Source organism: Somniosus microcephalus, chromosome 1 (genome assembly GCF_052327205.1).
Source record: "Somniosus microcephalus isolate GS21.2 chromosome 1, FLI_Smic_1.0, whole genome shotgun sequence".
In the NCBI taxonomy this organism is placed as follows: Eukaryota; Metazoa; Chordata; class Chondrichthyes; order Squaliformes; family Somniosidae; genus Somniosus; species Somniosus microcephalus.
The window spans coordinates 272,891,257-272,908,712 of record NC_140987.1 but is presented as its reverse complement, the minus strand read 5'-3'; positions in this window follow the sequence as shown (position 1 = coordinate 272,908,712).

The following is a 17,456-nucleotide window of genomic DNA, read 5'->3' as shown; positions in this document are numbered from 1 at the left end:
GAGGAACCCGCTAATATATCATCCCTCCTTACAGCAGTAATTGATTCCTTAATTAATATTGCAACACCCCCTCCCCTTTTACACCCCCCTCTGTCTCGCCTGTTGTTGGGAAATTACTAGAGTCTATAAGTAAGGATAGGGTGACTGAACACATCGAAAATTTTCAGTTGATCAGAGAGAGCCAGCATGGATTTGTGAAAGGTAGGTCATGCCTGACAAACCTGATTGAATTTTTTGAGGAGGTTACCAAAGTAGTGGACAGGGGAATGTCTATGGATGTTATTTATATGGATTTCCAGAAGGCACTTGATAAAGTCCTAAATAAGGGACTGTTAACTAAGGTAGAAGCCCATGGAATTCAGGGCAAATTATTCAGCTGGTTAGGAAATTGGCTGAGCGGCAGGAGACAGGCAGTAGGAATAATGGGTAAGTAATCAAATTGGCAGAATGTGACTTGTGGTGTCCCGCAGGGATCTGTGTTGGGGCCGCAATTGATCACAGTATTTATTAACGACTTAGATGACATCATAGAAAGTTATATATCCAAATTTGCCGATGGCACAAAGATGGGTGGCATTGTAGGCAGTGTAGATGAAAATATAAAATTACAAAGGGATATCAACAGATTAAGTGAATGGGCAAAACTGTGGCAAATGGATTTCAATGTAAGCAAATGTGAGGTCATCCACTTTGGATCTAAAAAGGATAGAATAGGGTGCTTTCTAAATGGTGAAAAGTTAAAAACAGTGGAGGTCCAAAGAGACTTGGGGGTCCAGGTACATAGATCATTAAAATGTCATGAACAGGTACAGAAAATAATCAAAAAGGCTAATGGAATGCTGGCCTTTATATCTAGAGGACTAGAATACAAGGGGGTAGAAGTTATGCTGCAGCTGTACAAAATCCTGGTTAGACCACACCTGGAGTACTGTGAGCAGTTCTGGGCACCACACCTTGGGGAGGATATATTGGCCTGGGAGGGAGTGCAGCGTAGGTTTACCAGAATGATACCTGGACTTCAAGGGTTAAGTTACGAGGAGAGATTACACAAATTAGGGTTGTATTCCCTAGAACTTAGAAGGTTAAGGGGTGATCTGATTGAAGTTTTCAAGATATTAAAGGGAACAGATAGGGTAGATAGAGAGAAACTATTTCCGCTGGTTGGGGATTCTAGGACTAGGGGTCATAGTGTAAAAATTAGAGTCAGACCTTTCAGGAGTGAGATTAGGAAACACTTCTACACATAAAGGGTGGTAGAAGTTTGGAACTCTCTTCCGCAAACGGCGATTGATGCCAGATCAATTATTAACTTTAAATTGGAGATTGATAGCTTTTTGTTAACTAAAGGTATTAAGGGATATTAGCGAAAGGTAGGTATATGGAGTTAGGCCACAGAATAGCCATGATCTCATTGAATGGCAGAACAGGCTCGAGGGGTTCAATGATCTACTCCTGTTCTTATGTTCCTGTATGGTCTCTCCTCATTCTTCCTACCAAAATGTATCACTACACACTTCTCTGCATTGAATTTCATCTGCCATGTGTCCACCCATTCCACCAGCCGGTCTATGTCTTCTTGAAGTCTATTACTATCTTCCTCACTGTTTACTACACTTCCAAATTTTGTGTCATTTGCAAATTTCAAAATTGTGCCCTGTAGCCCAAGTCCAAGTCATTAATGTATATCAAAAACAGCAGTGGTCCTAGGACTGAAGCTTGGGGAACACCACTGTATACCTCTCTCCAGTCCGAAAAACAGCCATTCACCACAACTGTGTTTTCTATCCTTTCGCCAATTTTGTATCCATGCTGCTACTGCCCCTTTTATCCCATGGGCTTCAGTTTTGCTAACAAGCCTAATATGTGGCACTTTATCAAACGCCCTTTGAAAGTCCATATACACAACATCAACTGCACTTCCCTTATCCACCCTTCTGTTACCTCATCAAAAAACTCAATCATATTAGTCAATCACAATTCTCCCTCAATAAATCCGTGCTGGCTCTCCTTTATTAGTCCATGCTGTCCAAGTGGCTCTTAATTGTGTCCCAGATTATTATTTCTTAAAGCTTCCCCACCACTGACATTAAACTGACTGGCCTGTAATTGTCAGGTTTATCCTTCTCCCCTTTTTTGACCAAGGGTGTAACATTTGCAATCCTGCAGTCCTCTGGCACCACCCCCATATCTAAGGAGGATCGGATGATTGTGGCCAGCAACTCCGCAATTTCTATCCTTACTCCCCTCAGCAACCGAGGATACATCCCATCTGGATCGGGTGACTTATCCACTTGAATTTCCACCAGCCTGTCTTGTACCTCCTCTTTATCTATTTTTATCACAGAGCACAGTGAGCAACACGAGAAATGGCTTAAATCCCCTACTAAACTGGCAGTCAGTTCAGGGATAATACAGGCCTTGACATTAACCCCCCACGACTGGCAGGAGAGGGAAGGAGGAGGGCAGTTAAAGAGTTAAACACGGGGAACGCATCCCCAACATGCAGCACACTCACCCACCACCATTTTTAGGGCGGCGGATATCGGGGCGTACAAATGTCCCACAGTAGAGAGGTGGGGCACTTCATTACCATATTTAAGTCGGGCTCCCACAGTTCAATTGGGAGCCCGATTTGAAATTGACTGTTGCTGCACGGGTTTCCCAGGGGTTAGGAAACCTGGCAGCAAAAGGGAGGCGGGAGCTGCCGGCTGCACAAGGCAAGTGCCTCTTTCATCACTCCTTGTGGGTCAGGAAGAGCAGGAGTGCTCCCCTTCGGCTTCCCCCAGCCCCAATCACCAGACTACCTACACCAGCCCTCCCGACTGGCAGCCTCTCTCCCCCCTCCCGTTGATGACATCCCTCCCTTCTCCTGACCAGAGGCTCTCTCCTCACTTCCGATTGCCAGGGGCCATCCCGAAGGTCCCCGATTGCGGCCGCCTGCCGCTGGCGTTCCCTCCCTCCTACCCGTCAGCCAGGCTGTCCATTTGCTGGCTGTCAGGTGGGAAAAGGAGCTAAAAAATTTTAATGAGGTCCTACCATTAGGTTCAGCAAGACCTCTGCATCCCCAGTCTTGCTGGATTCTTCGGCCGTTTTTGGCATCACTGGCACTCACCCCGCCTCCCCGTGAATATCAGGACCATAATCTCCGTGGGTTCGCCCATTTTCTAAGTTTTCAGTTCACATGTACAGTAAACAAGTACTAAAATAACGTGACTAGTGGTTTTATTATATTCACTGCAACACAAGCACTTTAAAAATAGGTTTCATTAGAAAAAATAATTAATTCTGTTTACCTTAAGGGTCGCGATTTTAATGCTGGGTCAGTATAGGGCAGATGAGTTAATGGCACAAATAACTACATATGGGTATGATCTTGTGGCCATTACAGAAACATGGCTGCAGGGTGACAATGCCTGGGAATTAAACATACCAGGTTATTTAACGATCAGGAAGGACAGGCAGGAAGGAAGGGGAGGTGGGGTGGCTATGTTAATAAAGGAAGGAATCACTGTAATACAGAGAAATGATATTGGGTCAAAAGATCAGGACAATGAAACAGTTTGGGTGGAGGTAAGGAATAATAAGGGGAAAAAAACACTAGTGGGCGTAGTCTATAGGCCTCCGAACTGTGGCAACTCTGTTGGATGGAGTATCAATCAGGAAATAGTTGAGGCTTGTAATAAGGGAACATCTATAATTATGGGGGATTTTAACTGTCATATTAATTGGACAAATCAAATTGGGCAGGGCTGCCTTGAGGATGAGTTCATTGAGTGTATTAAGGATGGGTTTCTTGAGCAGTATGTAACTGAACTGACCAGGGGGCAGGCAACCTTAGATCTGGTCCTGTGTAACGAGACAGGATTAATTAAAAATGTCCTAGTAAAGGATCCCCTTGGAATGAGTGACCATAACATGGTTGAATTCCATATTCAATTAGAGGGTGAGAAGGTTGGATCTCAAACAAGCGTGCTAAGCTTGAATAAAGGAGACTATGAAGGTATGAGAGCGGAATTGAGTAGAGTGGATTGGGAAAATAGATTAAAGGGTAAGATGATGCATGATCAGTGGTGTACATTTAAGGAGTTATTTTACAACTTCCAAAAAATATATATTCCACTGAGAAGAAAAGGGTGTAAAAGAAAAGACAGCCATCCGTGGCTAAGTAAAGAAATTAAGGATAGTATTCGACTAAAAACAAGGGCATATAAGGTAGCCAAATCTAGTGGGAGGATAGAGGATTGGGAAAACTTTAAAAGACAGCAAAAAATAACAAAAAGATTGATTAAGAAAGGGAAGATAGATTATGAAAGTAAATTAGCAAAAAATATAAAAACAGATAGTAAGAGTTTTTATAGTTATATAAAAAGAAAAAGGGTGGCGAAAGTAAATGTTGGTCCCTTAGAGGATGAGACCGGGAAATTAATGGTGGGAAATATGGAGATGGCAAAAACACTGAATGAATATTTTACATCAGTCTTTACAGTAGAAGACACTAAGAATATCCCAACACTGGACAAACAGGGGGCTAAAGGGGGGGAGGAGCTAAACACGATCAAAATCACTAAGGAAGTGGTACTCGGTAAAATAATGGGACTCAAGGCGGATAAATCACCTGGACCTGATGGCTTACATCCTAGGGTCTTGAGGGAAGTGCCAGTAGGGATTGTGGATGCATTGGTAATAATTTTCCAAAACTCCCTGGACTTGGAAATGGTCCCGGCAGACTGGAAAACTGCTAATGTAACACCCTTATTTAAAAAGGGCAGTAGACAGAAGGCTGGAAACTATAGACCGGTTAGCCTAACATCTGTGGTAGGTAAAATGTTAGAGTCCATTATTAAGGAGACAGTAACAGGACATTTGGATAATCATAATTTAATAGGACAAAGTCAGCATGGTTTTATGAAGGGGAAGTCATGTTTGACAAATTTGCTGGAGTTCTTTGAGGAAGTAACATATAGGGTGGATAAAGGGGAACCAGTGGACGTAGTGTATTTAGACTTCCAAAAGGCATTTGACAAGGTGCCACACAAAAGATTATTGCTTAAGATAAAAAATCACGGGATTGGGGGTAATATTCTGGCATGGATAGAGGATTGGCTATCTAACAGAAGGCAGAGAGTTGGGATAAATGGTTCATTCTCAGACTGGCAATCAGTAACTAGTGGTGTTCCACAGGGGTCAGTGCTGGGTCCCCAACTCTTTACAATCTATATTAACGATTTGGAGGAGGGGACCGAGTGTAACATAGCAAAGTTTGCAGATGATACTAAGATGGGGGGGGAAAGTAGTGAGTGAGGAGGACATAAAAAACCTTCAAGGGGACATAGACAGGCTAAGTAAGTGGGCAGAGATTTGGCAGATGGAATACAATACTGGAAAGTGTGAGGTTATGCACTTTGGCAGGAAAAATCGTAGAGCAAGTTATTATCTTAATGGCAAGAAACTGGAAAGTACTGAAGTACAAAGGGATCTGGGGGTCCTGGTGCACAAAACTCAAAAGGTTAGTATGCAGGTGCAGCAAGTGATTAAGAAGGCCAATGGAATGTTGGCTTTCATTGCTAGGGGGATAGAATATAAAAATAGGGAGGTATTGCTTCAGTTGTACAAGGTATTGGTGAGACCGCACCTGGAATACTGCGTACAGTTTTGGTGTCCATACTTAAGAAAGGACATACTTGCTCTCGAGTCAGTACAAAGAAGGTTCACTTGGTTAATCCCGGGGATGAGGGGATGGACATATGAGGAGAGGTTGAGTAGATTGGGACTCTACTCATTGGAGTTCAGAAGAATGAGAGGCGATCTTATTGAAACATATAAAATTGTGAAGGGGTTGGATCGGGTGGATGCAGGGAAGATGTTCCCGATGATGGGTGAAACTAGAACTAGGGGGCATAATCTTAGAATAAGGGGCTGCTCTTTCAAAACTGAGATGAGGAGAAACTACGTCACTCAGAGGGTGGTAGGTCCATGGAATATGCTGCCCCAAAAAACTGTAGAAGCTACATCATTACATAAATTTAAAACAGAAATAGACAGTTTCCTAGAAGTAAAGGGAATTAAGGGTTACGGGGAGCGGGCAGGAATTTGCACATGAGCCTAGGTTCGGATCGGTCATGGCCCTGTGGGTAGCGGAGCGGGCCCAGGGGCCGTGTAGCCTGATCCTGCTCCTATTTCGTGTGTCTAATTCTGTTAGATTCAGGAGATGGTTCTGTGATAGTGGATTGGCAGTTAGGATCAGATCAGCCATGATCTTATTGAATGGCGGAGCAGGCTCGAGGGGCCGATTGGCCTACTCCTGCTCCTATTTCTTATGTTCTTATGTGTGCAGAAATGTGAGTTAGAAACTTATTCAGTGCTCCAGCAAGGAGAACTGAAAGTTTTTCACCACTGGGCCTCATTTAAATCCTGCCATTTGACCTCCTACCCGTTCCAGGCAGAAAGTCAGCAGAAAGCAGCAGAAAATCATGCAGCTTGGTGGTCGCCCACCGAGATCGGTTAAGTGGCAGGATGGGTTGCCGGGGGCCATCCCGCAGGGCAGGTCTAAACTTTCCTTGTGGGCCCAGAGGGGCATATAATTTTTTTTTTAATTACCTTTTTCGGCGCCTTCTGGCACAGACCCTCTTCGGGTTAGGCTGGCGGGAACACACTGCCATTTCCCACTTGGGCCGCCCAGTTAAAATTGCAGTCAGGTCTTGATTACGTCATCAGGATCTACCATGCATATGTTAAAAAGGACTCCGAAATAACAGAAAACGCTGGAAAAACTCAGCAGGTCAGGGCAGCATCTGTGGAGAGAGAAACAGAGTTAACGTTTCAGGTCGATGACCTTTCGTCAGAACTGGAAAAAAGCAGGAAAAAGCAAGTTAGGGGCTGGGAAAAGGGGGAGGGGATGAAAGAACAAAAGGGAAGTTCAGTGATAGGATAGAAAGCAGGAGAGATTAAGACACATTGAGAGACATTAAGAGATATTCAAGGCAAGAGGAGGTGGTAATAGGACAGGTTAAGGAACAAAGAATGCCTATAGATGAAGTGTGAATTGCGCTGGCAGAAAGAAGGACAGCTGCCATGTGGGAGAGAAGAAAAAAGGCCAAACAAAAGTGTGGATAAAAATAAATAAATAAATGTATATATATGTGATAGGGGCCGAGGTTATGATCTGAAATTGTTCAACTCTATGTTGAGTCCAGAGGGCTGTAAAGTGCCTAATCGAAAGATGAGGTGCTGTTCCTCGAGCTTATGCTGAGCTGCCATGGAACAAAGCAAGAGGCCGAGGACGGTGAGGATATCATTAAAAAGGACTCCGCCAGTTTTGGGCAGGTATCCTTGCTGCCTATTCAGTTGAGTAGGTTAAAATCCCGGAAGTTCAGCTCCAAGGCGGATAAGGGGCCTGGGCGATTTTAACTGCCCACCCACCCGGTTAGCCGACAGATGGATAGGGTTAAAATCGCCCTCTCTTTTACTTGCTTTCACCCCACAATTCTCACGTCTTTCTCAATTTCTGATTGGCCTATTTTAACTTGGTAACTTTAACTTGATTTTTTTTTAACAATACTTAAAACATTTCTTTTAAAAATGGCTTTTCTTACCGTCTGCCTTCTGGTTATCACCATCCATTTTGAAGGTGGAAACAACTTTCTAAATAAAAGTGGGTTTTGATTGGTTCATAGGCAGCTTCAAAGGCCAATTTTACAGCCGATCTAAAGCGAGAACATTGAAGATTGACAAGGTCATAGGTCGCAGAGTTATGACCAGCTCAGTAAGGAACTGTCAACAAATGTGCACACTTGTTGGGCTGAATTTTCTTGGTGGTAGCGGGTGCAATCGGTGGCAGATCGGGTGGGAAAGTTGTTTATTTTGACAGTAGGTTGGGAACCCGTTGTCAACTCATTCCCACGCACCTTTCCCACAGGCGCATCGGTCAACGTGGAGCCGACTCACAACTGGCAGCGGCAAGGGACCAAATTGAAATCATTATGAGGTACTTTACAGGCACTTAAGAGCCTTCCCCCCCACACCTACTTTTTGAACTTCCCTGCATGGCCATGGGCTTCACACAGCTCGGGAACCACCTCCGTCAACCTGAGGCGTGAATTCCTTGACCATTGCTCCAGCTGATTGCATGACAGCATGGAAAACAAACCAAAATAAAAACATGTTGATTACATCAGCTAACAGAATGATAAAGATTTTGTTCTACCTGAAAAGCAACTGGTAAATGTCAATTTTTCACTGGCCATTCTCGGCTGTTGCCTTCCAACACAACAGTAATTGCAGACAATTGATCTGCATTATAAAAAACTAGCTGGAGTGCCCGGCGGGTGCCGAGGGTTTTTTGAGGGCATGTTGTTGTTGGAAGAGAGGAGAGAGAGAAACTGGGGGGTGTAGAGAGAGATGGGGGGGAGGGAGAGAGAGAGAGAGAGAGAGAGAGAGAGACTGGGGGGGAGAGAGAGAGAGACTGGGGGGGGAGAGAGAGAGAGACTGGGGGGGAGAGAGAGAGAGACTGGGGGGGAGAGAGAGAGAGAGAGAGACTGGGGGGAGAAGAGAGAGATGGGGGGGTAGAGAGAGAGACTGCTGGATTTAGTTCGGGATTAGCCTGGAGAGAGAGGGGGGAAGGAGCACCTCAGGCCTGGCCCGATGGACACCTGCGAAGGAAGGAAGGAAGGAAGAAGGCGAGCTCTCCCTCCCTCTCCCACCCTCTCCCACCCCCTCACTCTTTCCCTCCCTCACCCTCTCTCTCTCCCACCCCCTGCCTCTCCCTGCTTTACTCTCTGTCCCTCCCTCCCCTCTCCTCTCCCTCCCTGCCCTTCTCCTCACCCTCCATCCCCCTCTCCTCTGCCTCACTCCCCCTCTCCTCTCCCCTCCTCTCCATTCCCCCCTCCCTCCCCCTCGCCTCTCCTCTCCCCTCCTCCCTCCCCCTCCTCCCTCTTCCCCCCTCCCCCTCCTCCCTCTTCTCCCCCTCCTCCCTCTTCCCCCTCCCTCTTCCCCCCTCCTACCTCTTCCCCCGTCCCCCTCCTCCCTCTTCCCCCTCCCTCTTCCCCCTCCCCCTCCTCCCCTCCTCCCTCTTCCCCACTCCCCCTCCTCCCTCTTCCCCCTCCCCCCTCTTCCCCTCCCCTTCATCCCTCTTCCACCCACTCCCCCTCCTCCCTCTTCCACCCCCTCCCCCCTCTTCCCCCCTTCCCCTCTTCCCCCTACCCCTCCTCCCTCTTCCCCCCCTCCTTCTTACCCTCTCCCTTCCCACCTCTCCCCTCCCCTCTCCCTCTCCCTCATCCCCCGCTCCAATCCATCTTTCCGCCCCGGGGCCCGGGCCTCGGCACCTGGATGAACGCGTTCCCCTGGACGTTTCTGGCGGCCTCGGCCGTCACCCTGATGCTGTTGGCCGAGGCGAAGATGGTGATCTGGTCGGCTTTCCGCCCCATGGCCCGGGCCTCGGCACCTGGATGAACGTGTTCCCCTGGGCGCTTTTACATGAGAACATAAAAACATAAGAAATAGGAGCAGGAGTAGGCCAATCGGCACCTCGAGCCTGCTCCACCATTCAATAAGATCATGGCTGATCTGATCCTAACCTCAAATCTTCTATCACTCTCCATCCCACCCCGAACCCATGTGATCTCCTGGGAGAGGCGAAAAACCAGATAAAGACCCAATGGCCAATTTGGGAGAAAAAAATCTGGGAAATTCCTCTCCGACCCATCTAGGCGATCGAAATTCTTTCAGGAGATCACTCTGTCCCTATATTTTCTACAGTACTTACCTTCTGTAAAGGCGATCTCCACCCCAGCCAGGAACAGGAATAAAACCATCTCCTGAAATCTAACACAGAATTAGAACACAGTAGGAGCAGAACCAGGCTACACGGCCCCTGGGCCCACTCCACTACCCACAGGGCCATGACCATTCCGAACCTAGACTCATGTCCAATTTCCTGCCCGTTCCCCGTAACCCTTAATTCCCTTTACTTCTAGGAAACTATCTATTTCTGTTTTAAATTTATTTAATGATGTAGCTTCCACAGCTTTCTGGGGCAGCAAATTCCACAAACCTACCACCCTCTGAGTGAAGAAGTTTCTCCTCATCTCAGTTTTGAAAGAGCAGCCCCTTATTTTAAGATTATGTCCCCTAGTTCTAGTTTCACCCATCATTGGGAACATCCTCACCGCATCCACCCGATCAAGCCCCTTCACAATCTTATATGTTTCAATAAGATCGCCTCTCATTCTTCTGAACTCCAATGAGTAGAGTCCCAATCTACTCAACCTCTCCTCATATGGCCACCCCCTCATCCCCGGGATTAACCGAGTGAACCTTCTTTGTACTGACTCGAGAGCAAGTATGTCTTTTCTTAAGTATGGACACCAAAACTGTATGCAGTATTCCAGGTGCGGTCTCACCAATACCTTGTACAACTGCAGCAATACCTCCCTGTTTTTATATTCCATCCCCCTAGCAATAAAAGCCAACATTCCATTGGCCTTCTTGATCACTTGCTGCACCTGCATACTAACTTTTTGAGTTTTGTGCACCAGGACCCCCAGATCCCTTTGTACTACAGTTCTTTCCAGTTTCTTGCCATTAAGATAATAACTTGCTCTATGATTTTTCCTGCCAAAGTGCATAGCCTCACACTTTCCAGTATTGTATTCCATCTGCCAAATCTCTGCCCACTTACTTAGCCTGTCTATGTCCCTTTGCAGGTTTTTTATGTCCTCCTCACTCACTACTTTCCTTCCCATCTTTGTATCATCTGCAAACTTTGATATGTTACACTCGGTCCCCTCCTCCAAATCATTAATATAGATTGTAAAGAGTTGGGGACCCAGCACTGACCCCTGCGGAACACCACTGGTTACTGGTTGCCAATCTGAGAATGAACCATTTATCCCAACTCTCTGCTTTCTGTTAGAGAGCCAATCCTCCAGCCACGCCAGAATATTACCCCCAATCCCGTGATTTTTTATCTTGAGCGTTAAACTTTTGTGTGGCACCTTGTCAAATGCCTTTTGGAAGTCTAAATACACTACGTCCACTGGTTCCCCTTTATCCACCCTGTATGTTACTTCCTCAAAAAACTCCAGCAAATTTGTCAAACATGACTTCCCCTTCATAAAACCATGCTGACTTTGTCCTATTAAATTATGTTTATCCAAATGTCCCGTTACTGTCTCCTTAATAATGGACTCTAACATTTTACCAACCACAGATGTTAGGCTAACAGGTCTATAGTTTCCAGCCTTCTGCCTACTACCCTTTTTAAATAAGGGTGTTACATTAGCAGTTTTCCAATCTGCCGGGACCTTTGCTGAGTCCAGTGAGTTTTGGAAAATTATTACCAATGCATCCACAATCTCTACCATTATTTCCCTCAAGACCCTAGGATGCTGGCCTAGGCGAAGATGGTGACACGGTCGCGGAAATGAACGGCCTTGAGCAGGTTCGACAGGTTGCGGGCATGCCGGGAATCTGCTGAACTCGAGGCCCAGGGTTCCTGCGCTGCTAGGCCGTGGCTCCGCGCATCCACTACAATAAAGAGAGATTCCTAAATATTAAATATAGTTATCTGGGATGTAATGTTTAAATTATCCACCAGATGGAGCCAAATATTAAGGGTCCACATTCACCAGTATTTAAGGTAATGGGTCATGTATTCAATGTCCTGGTACACCAGTTAATACAGTAATGTGGCATTGTATTATGGGTATGACTCAGAGGTGAATCCTCCATCTTGTGCTTGTGCAATAAGAAATGTGCCTTGCCTCCAGCTGGTTAGAGATAGGTTTCTCTGCTACACCATGTAAATAAACAGTTGGGTTTTGTTCCTAATATCTCGCTTCTCTCAGTTTCTGACCTTACCACTCGGATATCACATATTGGCGACGAGGATCAACAGATCACATCGTGACGGAAAAAAAAAAAGAAAGAGCACTGAATAAAGGATCATGGCTGCAACGGTAGGAAAGGTCTCTGCTTTTGATGTTCAGACGCAGACCTGGGATGAATACTGCGATGTGTTGATGCATTTCTTTGAAGCAAATGATATAGATGATGTCGGAAAAAGGAGAGCTATTTTGCTCACTTCCATGGGAAGTCAGATGTATAGTTTAATGAGAAACTTATGCAGTCCTGAAAAGCCTGGAGACAGATCATTTGCTAACTTAGTGGCCTTGCTGAAGGACCATTTCAATCCCAGACCGAGTGAGATTGTACAGCGTTTCAAATTTAATTCACGGAACAGAAAACCGGGAGAGACTGTATTGGATTATGTAGTGGTGTTGCGAAAATTGGCACATGATTGCAATTACGGCAACAACCTGAAAGACATGCTGAGAGATAGGCTAGTTTGCAGGATACTGGATGATCAAATGCAGCGGAGATTATTGTCCGAGACTGGGCTTACGTATGAAAAAGCATTGGAACTTGCTCAAGCCATAGAGACAGCGAACTGAGATGTGAAAGAAATACAAGGTTCCGACTGGGCTACTACAAAGCAAGTTGCAGGTCAGGTTGTTGTGCACAAGTTAAATATGCGTCAGAAACCACAACGTGAGCATGTAAAGGCATGTTATAGATGCAATGGTGATCACCTGGCATGGGAATGCAGGTTTCTGGAGGAAAAGTGCCACAAGTGTGGGAAAAAAGGACATATAAAACGTGCATGCAGGGCAAAAGCAACCATGGAGGAATACAAACCAAAAGGGGGAGGAAAGCAAAACCTAGGAAGAGAAGTGAAAAAATAGGGAGCACATCACATCAGCGGAGAAGCTGAGAAAGAAGACGACATGTTCATAATGCATAGTATGGTAGAGAACATTCCAAAAGTGGATCCTATCACTTTGCAACTGACAGTAAATGACTCTAAGGTCAACATTGAAGTGGATACAGGATGCGGCATAACCATAATGAACAGGGAGGAGTACTCAAAATTGTGGAACCGTGCAAAAGTTCCAGAGTTAAAGTCTTGTTCTATGCAGCTTAAAGCATATACCGGTGAACAAGTGGTGACATTGGGTACAGCTACTGTAACTGTGCAACACAGGGACACCGTGGAACAGCTACCTGTAGTTGTAGTATCGGGTTCTGGACCAAACCTGTTAGGTCGGGGCTGGATACAAGAACTTAAATTAGATTGGGGAGCAATAAATCAAATAGAGGGAGGCAAACAGTTGTCTTTGCAAGAAGTGTTGATTGAACATGAGAACTTCAAGGAAGAACTTGGCACATTTAATGGCCCCCCAGCTAAGATTTATGTAGACAAGGAGGCACTGCCAAGGTTTTTTAAACAACGACCTGTGCCGTATGCCATGAAACCGAAGGTAGAGGTTGAGCTTGATCGTCTTTTGAGAGAGAAAATACTGGAACCCGTGTAATGTTCAGAATGGGCAGCTCCCATTGTACCTGTTTTAAAACCGGACAATTCGGTAAGACTCTGTGGAGACTATAAATTGACAGTAAATAGGGTGTCTAAACTAGAACAGTATCCTATTCCCAAAACAGAGGATCTCTTTGTGAACCTGGCTGGAGTGAAGAAATTCACAAAGCTGGATATGAGTCATGCATACTTGCAGATTACACTAGATGAGGAATCCAAGAAGTATGTAACCATAAATACACACAAGGGTTTGTTTACCTATAACCGCTTACCATTCAGTGTCTCATCTAGTCCAGCTGTTTTCCAGAGGACTATTGAGGGTGTACCTCAAGGGATCCCACATGTTTCAATCTATCTGGATGATATTCTAGTGACGGGAAGAACCAACCAGGAGCATCTGAGCACTCTGAGAGAGGTACTACAAAGATTGGATAAGGCTGGGTTACGGCTCAAGAGGAGTAAGTGCACTTTCCTGGGGAATGAGGCCGTGTTCCTGGGACACAGAGTGGATGCCACCGGGCTCCATCCAATCAAGGAGAAGGTACAAGCACTGCAGGAGGCCCCAGCTCCTACCAATGTGACTGAGTTAAAAGCTTACCTGGGACTGCTAAACTATTATAACAGATTTTTAACAAACTTGGCAACAGTGTTAGCACCTCTTCACAAACTTCTGCATAAGGAGACACAGTGGCAGTGGGAAGAGGAACAGAGGGTTTCATTTGAACAGTCCAAGAAACTGATGCTGTCCTCGGATGTGCTGGTTCACTACAATGCAGAGAAAAACATCATTCTCTCTTGTGATGCTTCACCTTACGGGGTGGGGGGCGGTTCTTTCACACAGCTTGGAAGATGGAACAGGAAGACCAATAGGGTTTATGTCTCGAACACTGACACCAGCGGAAAAAAACTATTCCCAGTTAGATAAAGAGGGGTTAGCAGCAATGTTTGGCTTACAGAGGTTTCACAAGTACATATATGGCAGGAAATTCACCATATGCACCGATCATAAACCTCTTCTATCTCTTTTTAATTAAATGAAAGCAGTACCACAGATGGTGTCACCCCAGATCCAGAGGTGGGCAATGACGTTGAGGGCATATGAGTATGTCATCGTTTACAAGGTGGGCAAGTACCATGGGAACGCAGATGCCTTGAGCTGTCTTCCACTGCCAGGTACACCTATCCATGCAGCTCCAGAGGACAGAGTTTTGATGTTGGAGGACATGGACATGGCAATTGTGACCGCAGAACAAGTAACGACATGGACCGGTAAAGATCCAGTACTGTCTAGAGTCTGAGAATATGTGATGAGGGGTTGGCCACAGCATCCGGAAGGGACTGATTTCACACCTTACAGTGTCAGGAAGACAGAGCTGAGTGTGCAGGATGGTTGCGTGTTGTGGGGAGCACGAGTGATTATTCCACAGCCAGCACGACAGTCTATCCTAGGGCAACTACATCAGTGTCATCCTGGAGTTTCGCGTATGAAAGCCTTGGCAAGGAGTTACTTGTGGTGGCCAAAGCTAGATGAGGAGATAGAAAATCTAGTCAAGACATGCAGCACTTGTCAAGTACACAGGAAGGCACCAGCAGCGGCTCCTCTCCACCCCTGGGAGTGGCCGGATAAACCATGGAGAAGATTACATGTAGATTATGTGGGTCCATTCATGGGAAAGATGTTCCTCATAATCATTGATGACCATTCCAAATGGATGGATTTTATCCTGTAAATTCTGCTTCATCTATTGTTACTACAGACTGCCTGCGTAGGAGTTTTAGTAATCAAGGGCTACCGGAGATCATAGTAAGTGACAATGCCATGTGTTTTGTGAGTACAGAAACACAAGAGTTCATGAGAAACAATGGCATAGTGCCCGTGACCTCAGCTCCACATCATCCGTCTTCAAAGGGACTTGCGGAGCGAGCCGTACAAACATTTAAGGAGATAATGAAAAAAAGTGCGGAAGGGAGTTTGGCAGCCAAGGTGTCACGAGTTCTGTTCAGCTACAGAATAACACCTCAATCTACCACAGGACTCTCTCCTGCTGAGCTGTTGTTAGGACATCGACTACGCTCCACTCTTGACCTGATTCACCCAGATCTAAAAAGAAAGGTGGAAAACCGACAAATGAAACAAAAGGAGAACCATGACAGAAGGACAAAGAACCACAGTTTTGGAGAAGGAGATGCGGTCCTTACCAGGAATTTCAGTTATGGTCCAAAATGGATTCCTGTCGTCATAGACTCAATGACCGGTCCAGTATCATATACAGTCATGGTGGGAACTGGTCAGGTAGTACGCAGACATGTAGATCAGATACTGACCAGACAAGGGGAAATCGAACTGGAGGTTCCAGAGGAGATGTCGGAGGACAAGTTGGCCCCCAGTTATCCAAATGCATCGGTGGTACCACCACCACAAACAGAGCCAGTTCCACCTGGACACCTTCATCAAGAGGAAACCATCATAGCAGAGTCAGATACTCTGAGTACTGCTCAGGAGCAGCAGGTGGCTCTACCACAACCAAGCAGGGACTTGATTGTAAGATGTTCACCAAGGACTCACCAGCCACCAGAGAGATTGATAACGACCTGCTAGATTCGTTCAGTATGGACTATTGTTAAAGGAGTTTCCTTATGGGACTTTTTAAGAATGTTGTTAAGAAATTAATGTTCAACTTAAGAGGGGAGGGATATAGTAATCTGGGATGTAATGTTTAAGTTATCCACCAGATGGAGCTAAATATTAAGGGTTCACATTCACCAGTATTTAAGGTAATGGGTCATGTATTCAATGTCCTGGTACACCAGTTAATACAGTAATGTGGCATTGCATTATGGGTATGACTCAGAGGTGAATCCTCCATCTTGTGCTCGTGCAATAAGAAATGTGCCTTGCCTCCAGCTGGTAAGAGATAGGTCTCTTTGCTACACCGTGTAAATAAACAGTTGGCTTTTGTTCCTAATATCTCGCATCTCTCAGTTTCTGACCTTACCACTCGGATATCACATTAAAGTTCAGGTTTTTAAGCACCCCATAGCTAAGAAGACAATTGCAGAAAAGAACCTAACGGGGTACACGCAGAAAGTGGGAAAAATAAACAAACAGAAAGTGGGAAAAATAAATCAATAGTTAGGAATCAAGATGGTGGCAACTCACCTCAGCTCAGAAGGATTAGGCCCACCCACACACGCAATGAAACGCCCCCCGTGATGCACCGATTGGTCAACCATCAGGTTAATCCCCTGTACGATTGGTCAACCATCACGTCACTCAACGCTAATGAGCGGAATGTTGCCGTTTTTTGAACCTTTTTTGTATACTGTCCGAACAATTTTTGTCTGACCAAAAAGTAAATATGCCTATCAGACTCCCCTAATGATAAGCTTTCTTTTGATATAACATGCGTGTAGGTACGCTGTATAACTTTTGAGTGTATAGCGGACAGACAGACAGACAGACAAACGGAGAGACAAACAGACAAACCGCTTTATTATTATATATATATAGATGACATACAATTTAAGTAAATGTTTGTGTTGTTTCTGGTCAGGGTTTTCTCACTGTATACTGTGATAGTCCGGATACATACTAAATCAAGTCATCAACCATAACAATTTCATTCTCATCACTCATTCCACTGGTTCAATTTGCTTTCAGTCCCTGAATATGACTAATTTATTTTTTCAGTCTGAGACTTTGGAGGTGAATTTCTGCGAAGGTTCTCTCACTTGTCCATTGTTAACTTCAACAGAAGAGCTGCAGAAATCCCAGAAACACATTATAAGCACCACTTGCACTGTTTGTCAGGGATTCCGCAGCTCTTCCACTGAACTTGCATAAGATTGTAAATCCACCCCTTTACAATTACATTAAAATCTGCTTAATTTTATATATTACCTATATACACACATCTTTTATTTGTGCCAGTTACTGCTAAAAAAAGTCTATAGATTTGTGACTAAAGCACCAATAACTTCCCAATTAATGTACTTTATAAATTATGTTCTTCATCGTATTTGTAGATGGAGTCATATCACTTAATGATAATTTTATTTAAATATTTCTTTGCCACTCATATAT